This window comes from Triticum aestivum, chromosome 6D (assembly GCF_018294505.1).
Source record: "Triticum aestivum cultivar Chinese Spring chromosome 6D, IWGSC CS RefSeq v2.1, whole genome shotgun sequence".
Lineage (NCBI taxonomy): Eukaryota > Viridiplantae > Streptophyta > Magnoliopsida > Poales > Poaceae > Triticum > Triticum aestivum.
In genome coordinates this window covers 483248456-483254893 of record NC_057811.1, presented here as the reverse complement: position 1 = coordinate 483254893, position 6438 = coordinate 483248456, and positions in this window count along the sequence as shown.

The window sequence follows — 6438 nt, the reverse complement described above, 5'->3', positions numbered from 1 at the left end:
AACTAACTCATTAGTTACAATGCTTGCAAGGCTTATAGTGATGTGCATTACCGAGTGGGCCTAGAGATACCTCTCCAACAATCGGAGTGACAAATCCTAACTCGAAATACGCCAACCCAACAAGTACCTTCGGAGACACCTATAGAGCACCTTTATAATCACCCAGTTATGTTGTGACATTTGGTAGCACACAAAGGGTTCCTCCGGTAAACGGGAGTTGCATAATTTCATAGTCATAGGAACATGTATAAGTCATGAAGAAAGCAATAGCAACATACTAAACGATCAAGTGCTAAGCTAACGGAATGGGTCAAGTCAATCACATCATTCTCCTAATGATGTGATCCCGTTAATCAAATGACAACTCATGTCTATGGCTAGGAAACATAACCATCTTTGATCAACGAGCTAGTCAAGTAGACGCATACTAGTGACACTCTGTTTGTCTATGTATTCACACATGTATTATGTTTCCGGTTAATACAATTCTAGCATGAATAATAAACATTTATCTTGAAACAAGGAAATAAATAATAACTTTATTATTGCCTATAGGGCATATTTCCTTCAAGGGGCGCCCCCAGCAAGGTAAACTAAAGACATAAGAAAAAGATACATGCCGCAGGGACGGACCCACGCGGCCTGGGAATGATGTAGCCCTGATGGTGCTCCCGGCTGAAATGAACTTGGAAGATGTCACTTGGTACCGTTGTAGAAGGGGCGTTGAGGTAGCCAAAGATGCGCGGTGAAGAGACCGACCCTCACGAGCCATCGGGGCCCTGAGCCTCGGGAGGCTCTGGGGGTCCAGGTGGCTCCTTGAGGACCGTCTCCATCTCCGCTAGGACCGCGCGATGCCTGGCCTCCTGAGCCGCCAGAATGCTCCACAGGTGACGCTGGTAGGTGGCAGCCGCGTTCGGCAGGCTGAAAGGTATGCGAATGTAGCTGTGCGGCGGGCCCTCGCAGCGTCCCATGCGCGAAGGCCAGAGGCGCTCCTGAGATGCGGCTCGGTTGAGCCCTGGGACAGCGATGCAGACGCGCAGCCCACCATCCTCGCCTGGATAGAGAGCCACGCCAGGCAAGCGGCGATCGCCACGCATGGCTCTTGCTTCCTAAAGCTCCTGAGTGGTCTTGGTGATGAACTCTTGAACGTTGGGCTTTCCACGCCCTGTGCGTTCCTGAGGGAAACGTGTCGCGAAGCACGCCTCCAAGTGGTGCCCGAGCACCTCCCTCGTGATGTTGGCAAGGTCTGAGGCCCTCCAGAACAGAGCCCCCGAGCCCTGCCTGAGGAGGGCGCCGGGCGCGCCTTCCTATGCGATGGAAGGAGGCGCCCCTTGCACGGGCGCTGATCCTGACACGGCACCACCTGAGATGCCGACCTCCTGAGGCCTTGCGCTGAACGGTTGCTTCTTCTTCTTGGGGGTGGCCTCCGGAGGGTTCTCGCCCTTGCTGTCCGGGTCCTCGATTGATGCAGCTTGGAAGGCACGCTCGAGGGAGCACACCGCATATCTTTCTTTGCAGGGGACCGTGATAATTGCGCCGCTTCCTGGCATCTTGAGGATGTTGTAACCATGGTGGGTCACTGCCATGAACTTGGCCAGGGCTGGATACCCGAGGATGGCATTGTACGACAGGTGGATGTGGGCAACGTCGAAGTAGATGAGCTCGGTGCGGTAGTTGTCGCGCTTGCCGAAGGTGACAGGGAGGCGGACCTGCCCTATCGGGGTGGTGGAACCGTCGGTAACTCATGAGAAAGGCTTGGTAGGCTGGAGCTGATCATATGGCACTTGGAGGTTGTCGAACATCTCAACGGACAGGACATTAAGCCCTGCGCCGCCATCGGTGAGGGTCCTGGTGACTTACACGTTGCTGATGACTGGGGAACAAAGCATCGGGAGGACGCCAGCAGCCGCCGCGCACTTGAGTTGATCTGCTGAGCTGAAGGTGATGGCGCACTTGGACCACCTGAGCGGGCGCGTGGCCTCAATCCTGGGGAGGACTGCGTTCACCTCGCGAGCAAACTGCTTGAAGATGCACTGAGAGGCTGGGGCCTGAGCTCCGCCCAAGATGCAAGCGATAGCACGTGGCTCCTGCAAGCCCCCAGCCCCCTCGTCCTGATGGTGGTCGTCATTCCTTCTTGGCGGCGGAGGCAGCGGAGGAAGGCCTGCGTTGCCTTGCGGGCGGTCCTCGCGAGGCTGATCCCTCGAGGCACCCTCACGAGGCTGGTCCTGCCAGCGATCCTCACGAGGTTGGTCACGCCACTCCTGGCGAGGGCCACGGTCGTCCCATCGTCCTCCGCCTCGTCCTCCTCCTCGTCCGTAGCCCAGGTCGTTGCGCTCGGGGCGTCAACCGAAGCGTCCTTCTCAAACGGCCCTGAGCTCTTGGCAGTCGCTGGTGTTGTGGGTGTGGAGATTGTGATAGGCGCAGAACGGTCGGCTGCCCTTGGACGACTCCGGCTGGTCCCTGCCGCGCTTCGTGTCTGGTTCTGCCGCAAGCACGGCTACTCCCTTGCGCTTCACATCCTTGGCCTTGGTCTTTTTCTCTTCTGGGTCAGCAGCTGGAAGCTCGAGGAGGGAGAGGCGTCCCTCCTCAGCTCTTGTGCACTTGGTCGCCAGGTTGAACAGCTCCAGGGATGTGCACAACTCATCATGGATGGCGAGCTCCTCCTTCATCTTGACGTCACGGACGCCATCAGAGAACGCTGGGATAATGGCCTCGTCCGTCACCTTGGGGGTCTTGAGACGGGCGCTGTGGAAGCGCTGGATGTATTTCTGCAGGGTCTCCCCAGGCTATTGCTTGATGCGGCGCAGGTCACCCGCTGCCGGGGGGCAGTCGCGAGTGCCCTGGAAGTTGGCGATGAAGCGGCTGCGCATCTCGTCCCAGGAGGAGATCGAGCCGGGAGCCAGGTTCAGGAGCCACGTGCGAGCACCATCCTTGAGCGCCATGGGAAACCAGTTCACCATGACCTTCTCGTCTCCGTTGGCCGCCTCGGTGCTCAGCTCGTAGAGCTGCAAGAACTCCGCGGGGTCGGCGGTGCCATCGTAGCGAGGAGGCAGGTCCGGCTTGAACTTGCCCGGCCAGGCGACGCTACGCAGCTCGGGGGTGAAGGCGCAACAACCTACTGTGGTCACCGGAGCCCTTTGCTGATGCGGAGCTTGCTCTTGATGGTTCCTGCGCGCCACAGCCAGAGGCAGTACGCGGTCTTGTCGCGCCGGTGCAGGGAGCACGGGGGCGCCTTCTTGTGGCCGAGGGATTTCTTGGCAGCTTCTCTCTTGTCGCGCGGGCGCTGGATGCGGTGGGTCACGTCCAGGGGCCGCGCGCCTTGGAGACAGGGTGCCGTCTTGGGGCAGAGGTGGTGGAGGCACTCCCTGAGCTGCGTCGCCCGTACCTGGCGAAGGGCGAGGCAGCGAGAGGGACGGCGCGGGAGAGCACCCCACGGCGCTGACGAGCTCGGTGATGCGAGCGAGCCATTCTTAGTAGAGGTCGTCGACGGGGTGGTCATGTAGGAGCTCACGTGCCAGAAGCAGCGCGGCTTGCGCGTCCGTGGGGGCGCAACGAGCGTGAGACGACGAGCCAGCTGGGGTCAGCGACAGAGTGGCGGTGCGGCCTTCCCGCCGCACCGAGGGGTGCAGCGAGGATGCTTGCTGCTCGTTCCCCGCCGGGCCGGTGGCGGCGTTGATGGCAGGCAACGGAGAACGACGTGGAGTCCCGCCGACAGGAGCCGTCTGGGCAACGCGAGCGGCGAGAGCAGCCCGGCGCTCGGCGCGGGCTCGGCGGGCGTCCGACATGGATGCGACGAAGCGATGGGACGCAGATCAACGGAAAGAAGATTTCGGCGCACCCCCTACCTGGCGCGCCAAATGTCGGTTATCGGGTTCCGGCAAAACCCTTAAGGTTCAAACACTGGGGTGCGCACGAAGATTTCTCCCTACGAAACACGCCCTCAGCCTCGCCGCGATCTCTAAGCTAGCTCGATGAACAACACAAGAGACACAAGATTTATACAGGTTTTCGGTCCACCGTTGTGGTGTAATACCCTACTCCTATGTGTGGTGTGGTGGATTGCCTCTTGGGTTGATGATGAACAGTACAAGGAAAGAACAGCCTCGCGAGGAGAGGTGTTCTTGTGGTGCTGTGTAGATGAACTTAACTCGTCCCTTCTACTATGGTGGCTAGCCCTATTTATAGAGGCCCTGGTCCTCTTCCCAAATATTGAGCGGGAAGGGATCCAACAACGGTCATTTTCCAACCCTAGGCGCAGGGGGGAGGCCCAAGGGGTGGCGCACCAGCCCACCAGGGGCTGGTTCCCCTCCCACTTCAGCCCATGGGGCCCTCCGGGATAGGTGGCCCCACCCGGTGGACCCCCGGGACCCTTCCGGTGGTCCCGGTACAATACCGGTGACCCCCGAAACTTTCCCGGTGGCCGAAACTGGACTTCCTATATATAATTCTTCACCTCCTGACCATTCCGGAACTCCTCGTGATGTCCGGGATCTCATCCAGGACTCCGAACAACTTTCGGGTTACCGCATACTAATATCTCTACAACCCTAGCATCACCGAACCTTAAGTGTGTAGACCCTACGGGTTCGGGAGACATGCAGACATGACCGAGACGACTCTCCGGTCAATAACCAACAGCGGGATCTGGATACCCATGTTGGCTCCCACATGTTCCACGATGATCTCATCGGATGAACCACGATGTCGAGGATTCAATCAATCCTGTATACAATTCCCTTTGTCAATCGGTACGTTACTTGCCCGAGATTCGATCGTCGGTATCCCAATACCTCGTTCAATCTCGTTACCGGCAAGTCACTTTACTCGTACCGTAATGCATGATCCCGTGACCAACCACTTCGTCACTTTGAGCTCATTATGATGATGCATTACCGAGTGGGCCCAGAGATACCTCTCCGTCATATGGAGTGACAAATCCCAGTCTCGATCCGTGTCAACCCAACAGACACTTTCAGAGATATCTGTAGTGTACCTTTATAGTCACCCAGTTACGTTGTGACGTTTGGTACACCCAAAGCACTCCTACGGCATCCGGGAGTTACACGATCTCATGGTCTAAGGAAATGATACTTGACATTAGAAAAAGCTCTAGCAAACGAACTACACGATCTTATGCTATGCTTAGGATTGGGTCTTGTCCATCACATCATTCTCCTAATGATGTGATCCCGTTATCAATGACATCCAATGTCCATAGTCAGGAAACCATGACTATCTGTTGATCAACGAGCTAGTCAACTAGAGGCTCACTAGGGACATGTTGTGGTCTATGTATTCACACATGCATTACGATTTCCGGATAACACAATTATAGCATGAACAATAGACAATTATCATGAACAAGGAAATATAATAATAACCATTTTATTATTGCCTCTAGGGCATATTTCCAACAGTCTCCCACATGCACTAGAGTCAATAATCTAGTTACATTGTGATGAATCGAACACCCATAGAGTTCTGGTGTTGATCATGTTTTTCTCTAGGGAGAGGTTTAGTCAACGGATCTGCTACATTCAGGTCCGTATGTACTTTACAAATATCTATGTCTCCATTTTGAACATTTTCACGAATGGAGTTGAAGCGACGCTTGATATGCCCGGTCTTCCTGTGAAACATGGGCTCCTTGGCAAGGGCAATAGCTCCAGTGTTGTCACAGAAGAGAGTCATTGGGCCCGATGCATTGGGAATCACCCCTAGGTCGGTAATGAACTCCTTTATCCAGATTGCTTCTTGTGCTGCCTCTGAGGCCGCCATGTACTCCGCTTCACATGTAGATCCCGCCACGATGCTTTGCTTGCAACTGCACCAGCTTACTACCCCACCATTCAAAATATACACGTATCAGGTTTGTGACTTAGAGTCATCCAGATCTGTGTCGAAGCTAGCATCGACGTAACCCTTTACGACGAGCCCTTCGTCACCTCCATATACGTAGTCCTTTTCAGGTACTTCAGGATATTCTTGACCGCTGTCCAGTGTTCCATGCCGGGATTACTTTGGTACCTTCCTACCAAACTTACGGCAAGGTTTACATCAGGTCTGGTACACAGCATGGCATACATAATAGACCCTATGGCCGAGGCATAGGGGATGACACTCATCTTTTCTCTATCTTCTGTCGTGGTCGGGCATTGAGCCGTGCTCAATTGCACACCTTGCAATACAGGCAAGAACCCCTTCTTGGACTGGTCCATATTGAACTTCTTCAATATCTTGTCAAGGTACGTACTTTGTGAAAGACCAATAAGGCGTCTCGATCTATCTCTATAGATCTTGACGCCTAATATATAAGCAGCTTCTCCAAGGTCCTTCATTGAAAAACACTTATTCAAATAGGCCTTTATACTTTCCAAGAATTCTATATCATTTCCCATCAACAGTATGTCATCCACATATAATATGAGAAATGCTACA